Below are 11,291 nucleotides of genomic sequence, written 5' to 3'. Positions count from 1 at the left end.
ATAGATGAATAATAAATACATACTTAGAGAAGCTTTTGCATCCAGAATCACAGCATACCTTTAATTTTGATGCAGAAATGAACATAGTGCTGGGGGTTTTGATCTGTTTTGGTTTTCCCCATTAGCAGTCTGTTGTATTTGGAATACTTGATTCAAAGTCAGTTTTACATGGAAGGTGTATATCTACGATGTGCCACATTCAAGTTTTGGGAAACTAAACTGAGTTAGCAAGAATATATGTTTGCGAAGTGTGGGATCTGAAATAATCGACTGAATAATTGTTGCATAGAGCTGGCAAATCTGTAACGATGTGATAATGTTGGTTTAAAAATAAAATCAGCCGTAACATTGGCAGACTATTACTCTTCTATCTCAAAATGCAGATTACCCATTCTGCGGAAAGAAACTTTATCAAACGATATAACATTTTCCTTTCCTAGAAAAGTCAGACTGAAAGAAAACGCATCAAATGGAAAGGAGGGTTAAGTATTTACCAGTATATGAGAATTCATGAGTCTTAGTCCTGAGTGGACCTGCTCCATCAGCAGCACTGTTCTAGGAAACAGCGTTCCCTTCCCCTCGATGGGCTGCTGCTCTCTAAGAGTTGTAAGCAATGCTGAAGGACCCCCCGTCTTGGGTAAGCCACAGATCTTCCCCCAGGTGACAACTGCTATAACTGGAAATACCCCAACTCTACTAGCTGTTTTCCTTTGTAGAATGACTCTTTCAGAACAGTCAAAAACAAAGGGTAATGCTATATTGCACTCTGGTTTTTCCCAATCTTTCGTTAGGAGCCTAAATTGTGTGTGAAGCTGTAAATGTCATTACCTATTTCTCATGAATATTTCAGATTCAGGAATTTACAGGCTATTGTTCTCATAAGCAAAACATGTTGTTTCTGGATACCTCAGTAATGAGTGATACAGAAAGCCTCAGTAAGATGAAATTAATCTGTTCCGAGAGTGGAGTACTGTATAGCCTGCTTTTGCTGCTTTTTTTTTTACTTGAATAGTCAAAGATGAAAAACAGTGTATCATTTAAGTTGGTTATTTGCCTGTGCGACATACAGATGCCATAATATTTCCTTAGCTTTTGTCAGACATCAATGTACCTGAACTGCTGGTAGATGTTAATGTCTTAAAGGTAACTGTTTTACTGTGGCATATACTTTCAGTTGACACACTAGTTGGTGATCCAAGCAGAACTATAGCAAAGATGGAGGGAAGAGGGGTGTCTGCTTCACTTGCACGCACCAGTGATAAAGCAATTCAGAGCAATTCGGGTCCGTCTCCCTCCCTTTTGCCATTTTAAAAAGGGGCTGCAAGTCCGCGGCGCCGTGACGAGCCGGCGGCTGTGGCGGAGCGGGCCCAGGGAGGTTGAAAGCAGCGCTCGGCGGGGTGCCCGCTGCCTGGTGCTGGGTGGGCCCGGGGAAAGGAACTGGATGGATACTGCTCTGCTCGGAATAGAAGTCCAACAAATCGGCAGTGGTAAGTTTTGTCACCCAGAGAAGGCACTCGGGTACTGTTCGGTGGTATCGTGCAGTTCACAGATGTAAAATTGCTTTCAGTGAACACGGACAAAGTAAGGACGAGTCATGGTGAGCTCTCTGCATTATTCTGATGGGTATTGTGGGTTTCTTCAAACTTGAGCATTGCTGCCTGAGTGAATGCAGCTTTATGTCAGGGAAGGCTATAAAGTGGTCTTTAAAGTTAGAAGAGGGAAAAGGAAAGTGCTGGTACAGGTAAGATAACTTTGGATGCACAGCTTTAAATTGTCACAGCAACAGTCCAGAGTAGGATGGTTTACTTTTTCCGGTGGTCACTTGATGGCCATGGAGAATTGCTATTCTTCTGCCCTGAGGAAAGAGAACGGGGGTTTAGAGACATATAGTAGTGGAGGGGGAGAGAAAGAGAGAGAGAAATTGTGGCACAGACCCTGGGAAGAATCAGGGCACCAAGAAATTGCAGGCTGAGGACTTGCTGTTTATCCCAAGCTGGACAGGTAGGCCAGGTTGTCTTGAGCACTGGAAGAAGAGATTGTGCTTACGTAGGAGAATATATGTATGGAACTTTCCTCTGGCTTTCTACCATGATACTGATGCTTTCCATCACTGGGTGAAAGAATAGCGAACACTTGCTTTTGTTTGTGAATTGTTTTAATGAGTTGGTGTCATGGTGCAGCATAGGATAAGTCCTGTGAGAAGCCCATCCTTGCTTGCTTGGCTAGGGAATATCTAACCATGGCTGGTATGCAGGGATGTGCAATCTAGGTGCTGATTATGGGAGCTGGTGAGTTGTCAGATTTCATTTTGGGAGAGGTAAAACCCCAAGGCCCTGCTAGTGCCGCTAAACATTAAATCCTGAGAAAGGGCTGCAGTGCAGAGCCATCTGGTCCGGTAATGGTGACAAGTGCTGCACCAGGAGAATAGGGAGGGCAAGTGCTCAGTTTTCAATAATGCAGAATACACTGTCGGAGGCAGTGTCTTTCAGTAACGTAAAATAAACTAGAATCCAATGTTTTGTTTTCTGTAGCATTTCACTTGTATATTAAAAACAGTAAATTACAGTGATAGAGTGAGTGTAATATTCAAAAGTCTAAGCAGCCTTTTTGAATCTCTATTTCAAAGTGTTACTCGGGAATGATACATATCCTGCCCAGTGGGTATTGTTATATTGTAAGATTATCAAAGTGTGAGTAGTTTATATCCTGAAAAAACACTGAGGATTTGGCTTCTTTTTGCTTCCACTCCAGTATCTCTGTGCCTTCATTTTATGACCAGTGTGTGTCATTGGGTAACTTGTATCCTTCAGCTTTCTGTAACGTTTGTAATAATGGTGGTGCCTTCACCTGCTGATGGCATTAGTAAATACGTCAATTTAGCTTTTTATGCACCTGTCAGATTTAGACATTGTAACTAGAGAACTTGATAAGCATAGAACAAACTATTATTTTTATAATGCTGTTATTCCATAAAGGGTGCTCTAATTTCCCCAGGATAGTTAGGGAAACAGATCACCAAAACTCAGAGAAGTTTGCATCACGTTACTAATTTTCTCATATGCTCTTGGTTCACCATCACTGTCTGATATCCTGATAGTGGCAGAAGTGAAGGGGAAAATCCCATTGTTGTCTTAAGGCCTAGATTTCCAAACAGAAGCTTAGCACAGAAATAATTGCAGACAAATCTGAAAGTCTTTCTGCATGTTAGTCATACAAGCTCATGTGTATCATCCAGAATGCTCACGATGCTCACATGCAGCTGCTCTTTCCGAGGTCACTTCTAGCTCTTCTTATGGGCTTGTCCAAAAGAGGTTGCTTAGCCATGGCGAGGTGGTGTCGCTGCTGCGGACACATTCAGGGCTTTTCTAGCACCATCAGGATCCCCTACCATCAAACAGAAGGGAAGCTGGGACCATCTTCACCCCCCCAGCTTCTCCCCCCCCATCTCTCCAGATAGTCCCAAGTCACTCCTAAAGAGCAGCTGTGTAAGAGAAGAAATTTCCCCAAGTGTCAGGTGGTTTTCATTCATTTTCAGGTTAGAAGAAATGCTCCCATCTCACTGTGTGTCTTCTCCCTATGCCTGCAGAAGGTCTTCTGCTCACTGTCACACTGCCAGCACAACAAACGGGGCTGCTAGAGACAGGGCAGACCTGCTCGTACATACATTTCAACCCAATCGTTCATTTAGCCATGCTGCCGCTCTCTCGCATATTATTGAGGGAATTGTTTTACAATAAAGTAAAACAATTGATTTAGTTCCCTTGCTCCTCACTATGCCTCTCTGCAGAAATCCAACGATACTGGCTAATGACACGCTAAGGGGAAACAGTATGTAGGAATGATCTGTGCAAACGTTGCTGTGCGTTTTTGCAGGCCACCACGTCTTGTGAGTGAGGAAAAGATGTTGCCTAGAGTAGGCAGTTATTGCATCTCGGGTGTTACAGGATAGAGGTTTCTTTGGGCCAAAATGAGTGTGTGCTGCAGTTTTCTGACAGTCTTACAGCATCCTTCACCCCAGCAGTAATGTCTTCTATAAAGAGATGACGAGATCAGCACTATCTTGCACTAACGATACGGGGTTTTACAGAGTTAGGGAAGTCCTGTGAGCGTGCAGTCTGCAGAAAATCCTAAAATGAGTTACCAATATCTAAGATGTATTGCAGGTGCATGAATATACTCCTCTGTATTTGTACATATTTATCAATTAACCATATGAGTCTCGAAGTAGTCTAGCCAGAAACAACTGTACATATTTGAAGCTGGGGCGAGTTCATTACATTGGTGGTGCTGGACAAGTAACTGTTATTTCTGCAGTTGAATAGATAGATTTAATAAATCTCCAACTTCTTAGCTCTTTTACTTTCATCATGTAAACTGTTGAGCCTGGACCAGAAATGTTACTTCTAAAGTGCCAATAGCCAACCTGACTACTAACCTTGTAAGTATTGGAAGAAAAGTACACTGAAAGAGTCATATATAGTGTTGTAGCTGTTAAGTGGTTGCAGAATAGCTGCCTACCATAGGAAAAATGCAAGTTAGACAGCCTTCAGACCTTTGCTATACACTAATTACGATATGAATTGTGTGAATTCCATTTGTACTCACTTATTTTTATATATATATCTCTCTCATTAATTTGTTACAAAGAGGGGGAAAAAATCATTACTGTAGAGTCAAATTGCCTGTAAATGACTTAAGGAATATGTTAATGATCCTGCTCCAAATGAATAATTATAAAGCAGGTGCACTGAGATGTGATCATTTAACTGACAGCAAGCAGCATCTAATGTCCTGAATATCCATGATAATGGTGATGTCATAGCAGCCAGTTAAAATCATCGCTCACATCCTCCATTTAATACACAGGAGAACTGTGGGTATAATTCCCATACAGAGCTATCGCCCTGCTTATTTAAGGAATGGTTAATTTATAAACAAATCAAGAAGTCACTCTGCATTGATTTTAATGCACAATGTTTCCAGCAAAATGTCATGCTATTGTCTCAAGTAGAAAATAAACATTGATGGCAGAAGACGTTACTGCATCAAATTGACATTACAGTTTAAATGAACTTGGCTCAAAATATCCCAGTTTAATAGAAATGTGAATTGTATTTCACCTGCTTTGCTACTAACATCCAACTAAACTTTTCATGTTTATTTTAAAGGTGCCTGTAGTTTATTTTCCTCCAAAGTTGATGCCTCTGAGGGTCAGGGATGTATGCTCTGCAGTGCGCAGAATAGCCCCTACCTACAGATGAGTTGTCTCATTAAGAAAAGATTTGTACTTTTTAAAAGCCAGTCTTCTTTTGGGCTTATGTGCCACTTAATTTTACATAGCTATGCAACACGTTAAGCTTTTCAGTTTTTGTTGTGGTCGAGATCAGATTTTAAGTGTCTACCATTCCAAAATTTAAATACTCTGCTTTGAATGTGCCTGAGTTCACAGAAGGCAGCGGTGTGCTGCCTAGGGGTTATCTCCATGATAATAGCGGTGAAACTAGAGAAGGAGCTAAATATAGAACTGTTTTTCCGCACCTATTTCATGTGTTGTCATGTAATTACAAATAGATGAAGAATTAAATCTCTAAGCTGCAAAGAGGTTTATGAGGAAAAAAGAAACCCCTACAGAATTCCTAATGTAAAAGGGGCTGCTTCCAGTTAAGGTTAGCACTGTATGCCTTGAGAAGAACACTACCACCTTATGTAGAACGATAGTACTTTATTGATGCAGGTTATTTTAGCAACAAGAGTCTGTACTAGGAGGGGAGAACTCTTTTGAAGATAGCGGTTCCAAAGCATAATAAAACAGGTGCATCTTAATAGGTCTACCAGGAATGTTTTAGCTGTTAGCATCTTTTAAGTGCTTCTGCTGAGAAACCTTGTTTTCATAACAAGGTTGGTGAGTATTAAACCTGTGATAGTTCTTTCTGGGATTACTATAATTTACAAAAACAATAAAAACCTGCTAAAAAACATTTATGTATTATAAATGTTGTAATCCAGGGGTCCCACTGATATTGTGGTGAAAGATATGCCTAAGGGCACATAACCCTGCTTGTACATTGCCAGGACTGCAATCTGGTTTATGACAAAACAGATTCATTTATCTCCAAATAAATAAATTACTTTTGTGAACATTTAGAAACATTTGCATAATTAGGCTGTAAGATCTTAGCAGTCTTTTTCATAATAATTAAACTAATCTAATCTTGGACAGGGTAAACAGACTTACTAGGCTGAGAGCAGCCTTCAGGCAAGGAACTTACTACATTCTACAGGAACTGTAAGGCTGATGATGTTTGTTAATTATGCAGAGCTTTTACTCCCCAGTAATAGCAGCGTTTGTATTGCCTGAAGCTTAGATAGCTACTCCCAGGCACATAAAATTAGGCTCTGGGTTTTTTTTGTCATTCTATTTAAAAAAAGAAAAAAGGAACAAAACCAAACAAACAAAAAACCCACACCAAAACCACAAAACAAAACAAAGAAGATACTTCAAAATGATTATACGCTTTGAACAAGGAGGCATTAACCTTACAGTGCTGGATCCTAGACCTGCACACAATTGGCTCGCCCTTCAGTCATGTGCGCGTCATTATCTTTAGATCTGGAGTCTTTCGTGCCATGTAGGGATACAGAGTTGTAAGGCTTGGTTAAAAGAGCAGCAAAAGGCACTGCTTCGTTTTCTGGGGACTTCAGGAAGAAAACATTGAAAATATCAAGTAGGTCTTACCCAGGACAGTTCTCAGCCAAGCAGTCAATCAAAACTTACCACCATAAATCAAAAAAAGAAGACCAGAAACAATACCTGGCAAATTCTGAAAAGATTTGCTTTCTTTAAAGAATCTGTCATCTTTATCTAGTTCTATGTGAGTCATCTGTCCATGAAGACTTCAAATGACAAATAAACTCAAGAAGAAGGATTTTTATGCTTACAAACAGGGTATGGCACTAACAACGATGATATTCAAACTCTATAAAATTTTTAAAAATCATCTCTTGCTAAAACGGTTTTGTAGACAACAATTTAATTTCTTGTCTACAATTTAGTTAATTGTAATTAATGTCTTGTCTTTAATTTCTGAATATCATTTTCCTGAAAATAGCGTATTAAAGGAAATCCTCCTGATGTTTTCTCTTGATTTGTTTAATTTAGAATATTTTTATAAAATCAAATTCATGTGATTAACCCTTAAAAATCTGATTTATAGTTTATAATTTTTTTTTCCTCAGAATTTGCATACAAACTCACAGTGCATTTCCTCTTTTCAGTAAAGATTTAATTACATCTGGGTGGGAATAGTGATGCCTGACTCCTGCAAAATAGATGGTTAAGCCATATGAAGGTGGTATAGCATGAAGAATTAGCGCTAATAGTTGAGGGCTGGATTTTATTCACACCATGAAGTAGCTTGCTTTGTGAATTTCTCCTGTTAATGTCAAGGAGATTGTTCCCTGAGTAAATGCTGCTAGACAAAGTTCTCAGAATCTAGCTCTTAAAACAAGTTACATAATGATTTGCTGATGAAGAGGTGACTAGTGGATCTGAATAACCATGAATCCTTTAAGGCTTTGAGGGCCAAATCTGGAACACATGATGTATTTATAGATGTTTCTTCCAGAATAAATGAGTGGGTAGAGGCAAGAAACTGGGAGGAATTAGTTTTCAGCTCTTGTCTTTTCTGGCCTGTACAGCTGCACCATCGAATTGTGGTGTAATGTACGTATAATAAGCAAGCATCCCACTACCAACTATCTTCCGCACAAGAAAAAGGAAAATATCAACTCTCCCACTGCAGTTTGAACTACCCTACATCATGCCTTAGTCTTTCTTACTGTATTGTTCGTTCCTGGGCACATTAATTCACCAAATTTACTAAGTCCAGTCTGTCTGCCAGTCATTGCTATACGCTAGTGGGTTGTTGCTGTTTCAATTAGTATTTTGTGGTATTACCAGTGGCATGAATTCAAGTACCATGTGTTGCTCTTTATAAACTTTTATGGGGGAATACTACAAGTTGCTTGTATCAATAAAATTAATCAGAAGGAAAAATCCTATTCTAAAGTGATGAATTGTGTAAATAAATAATGGCTTTCTCTAGTCTCTAGACAGCCTTCCGAAGAGTTTCCTTTGTCAGCCCAGGCTGTAAAACCGAGCTAGCGCAGTTTCTCCCAGTGCTGCACATAGCGTGGAAATAGGGCTAGAAGGGACTGGGCTGAGTTCCCTGGTCACCAAAGCAGCCACCGGTTTCTGCGTGGAGCCCGTCCCCACCCAAAGCCCTCTTCCTTCTCTCTTTGCAGTGCAGGCATAGCTATATACTAGTTATTTGCCAGTAACACAGAAGAGCATGTTTAGGGTAGAGTAGTTGCTAAGGCTATTCAACATCTGTAGGCTGGACTAACAGATTTAACGTGGCACCATCGCTGTTGTAACTCCCGCCCTTAGTGTCATTTCCCATGGGGTCATTGCTGAGCCCTTGGACCAGGGGTGGCCAGAAGAGGCTGAAGAAGTGAGCGGGGAGCAACTCTAAGCCGCTTGTCCTGATGACAGCAGGAAATTCAGGAAAAGTCACATTGCCCATGTTCTTAGCAAACACAGATTTTAGATTATAATATGGAAAAACTGCATTATGCATAATATCTGGTGTCTCTGGTTATTAATCACTTTTGATAGTTTACAGCTTGATCATGAAGCAAATTTTCATGAGATTAGTTTTACTAGGCACATCACTGCTAAAATTTTAACACCACTGCTTTGCACATTACTGTGTAGTGTATTTGACTATACATCGTGCAATGTAATACGCACCTTCATCCATATCACCTAGCAATGGAGGTAGATGAGCACCCTTTTTTTTTTTTTCCCTTCTCAAATGGTGAGTCAAATTATAAGGAGAATATATATGGGATTGGATTCTGTTTTTTTTCTGTGGGGACAAAATAAGACCAAGTAAAAATAAAGCTGATGCCATTCCCTCTGCTTGGTGTTTAATTCAAGTTTTCCTTCCCTCCCCTCCCCCTTGCCTCTTCAGAAGAATGAGAAAATGGTACATAAGCTGTTACTTTGAGTCACAGTTGATTCCTGGGTATTGTCTGAGTAGGTGCGGTTATGTGCTCTTTCAGGACAGAATGTAAGATGTGGGATAAATTGGTCCACCAAGCACACATACCACCTCCTATTTGCGGAATAGCTGAGGTGCTGGAGCGTGTCCAGAAAAGGGCAACGAAGCTGGTGAGGGGTCTATAGCACAAGTCTTATGAGGAGCGGCTGAGAGAACTGGGGTTGTTCAGTCTGGAGAAGAGAAGGCTGAGGGGAGACCTCATCGTTCTCTACAACTACCTGAAAGGAGGTTGTAGTGAGGTGAATGTTGGTCTCTTCTCCTGAGTAACTAGCGATAGAACAAGAGGAAATGGCCTCAAGCTGTGCCAGGGGAGATTTAGGCTGGGTATTAGGAAAAATCTCTTTACTGAAAGAGTGGTCAAGCATTGGAACAGGGTGCCCAGGGGAGTGGTGGAGTCACCATCAGTGGAGGTGTTCAAAAAACATGTAGACGTGGCACTTTGGGACATGGTTTAGTGGGCATGGTGGTGTTGGGTTGACAGGTCTTTTCCAACCCTAATGATTCTATGATTCTATGAATGGCACAGCATGTTGAAGGCATTAGCTGCATCCCAAGATGGGCTTAAGTTGAATACATATATATCATTACAGATAATTAAAATAATAGGGTTTTTATAATTATATGTTTTTGAGAAATACAGATATTTGCATTGTTATTAGGTCATCTGCAAATTATGGACCAGGTAATAGCTTGTTTTATGAAGATAATTCACATTTTTCAATTCTTATGCAGGGGTTTAAAGTTACTGCATTCATATTGATAGCTCTTTCTCTTTTCTAGCTCTGCCTTGGTGTTAGAAAGTCAATTGGGTAAAATAATTTCAAGTCTTGAACCCTGAATAGTTGAAGTACCAAATATTTTTGTTAATATAAACATCATTTTCAACAATCACTTGTGATGAAGGTGTTTTAAATTATGTTTACCCTGTGAACTTTTTAAAAATAGTATTTTAGGAAAACTTGGTATATACAGGTATTATTTTCTTGTGGGGAGGGGGCGGGAATTAAAAATTGCCAGCTTTCTCATTTCTGACACTTCAAAGCATATTTACTAAAGATATGTTGACTGGATTTCAGTATAATTTTGTGTGAATGATTTATCTTGTCTGGTCCAGAACGTAAACTTGCTAAACATTGTAAATTAATCATTTTTTATGAGGAAGAAAAATGTTTACTAATTTGCATTATAAACAGCAGCCCAATTCCAGGCAAGGTACACTTTTATTTCAGTAATGTTAAAGACAGGGAGAGCTAATAATTTGGTGATACGGAGCAGGGATTTTCAAAGGTAGCTAAATAACAAGAATATAAGTCAATGGCATAGAAGCTCTTAAATTACGTGGATTGTTTTGAAAAGTTGAGATGGTTTAATTCTCCTTGTTCCTTCACTATGACCTTTATAGAGTATAAGGATCAATCCTTGGTCCCTCTTCCTCTTAAAACCACTATTATTGGATAGTTTTGGATTATTTTTTTTCTGAGATTGCGTTATGCACTGAAAATTCTCACGCTTTCATGTTTGGTCTAAAAGATATTGCACTTACTACAAGTTAAGAGCTTGGGATTACTTCAAAGTGAAGGGAATCCAAACCTTGGTAACTCCATCAAAAACAGTTGAATAAAACTGTCAAAAGCAGTAACAACCCCACAAAACCCAGAACTCAATGAATGCAGATCTAAGAGACTGACTTATGCTCCAGTTTTGTAGTACATCATGTTTCTTGCTCTTTGTGCTGTTATTTGTGTAGCAATGCCAAAAGATGCTACAGGTGCCTAGAAATTTTGGGAGCAGTGTATTACCCAAGCTTACAAAAGTGGTAGAATGACTTAAAGGAAAAAGATTGAATGAATTGGAGGCAGGATATCAAAGAAAATTGAGACTGGAATCATTAGACTAACATCTCAAGAAAAACAAGATGCATGACTTTCACCTGTAAGTATCTGCATGTTATTCTTACTGGAGGTTATGACTAGTGACTATTTGAATCTTTCACTGGTTAATGAATTCCATATCAATCTGTTTAAAATTGTTGGAAGAAAATCTGCTGTTTAGAAGATGTGGAAGAGTATAGATTAATTCAGCTGCTCCTCGGTGAAGTGAAAAATCTGTTTATCCAAGAGTTCAGTGACTGTCTGAAATAAAAAATAATAGTAGCACAAACCTGAT

The sequence above is a fragment of the Phaethon aethereus genome (assembly GCF_964289735.1).
Source record: "Phaethon aethereus genome assembly, chromosome: 9".
Taxonomy (NCBI): domain Eukaryota; kingdom Metazoa; phylum Chordata; class Aves; order Phaethontiformes; family Phaethontidae; genus Phaethon; species Phaethon aethereus.
Note: the sequence above shows the minus strand (reverse complement) of the source record.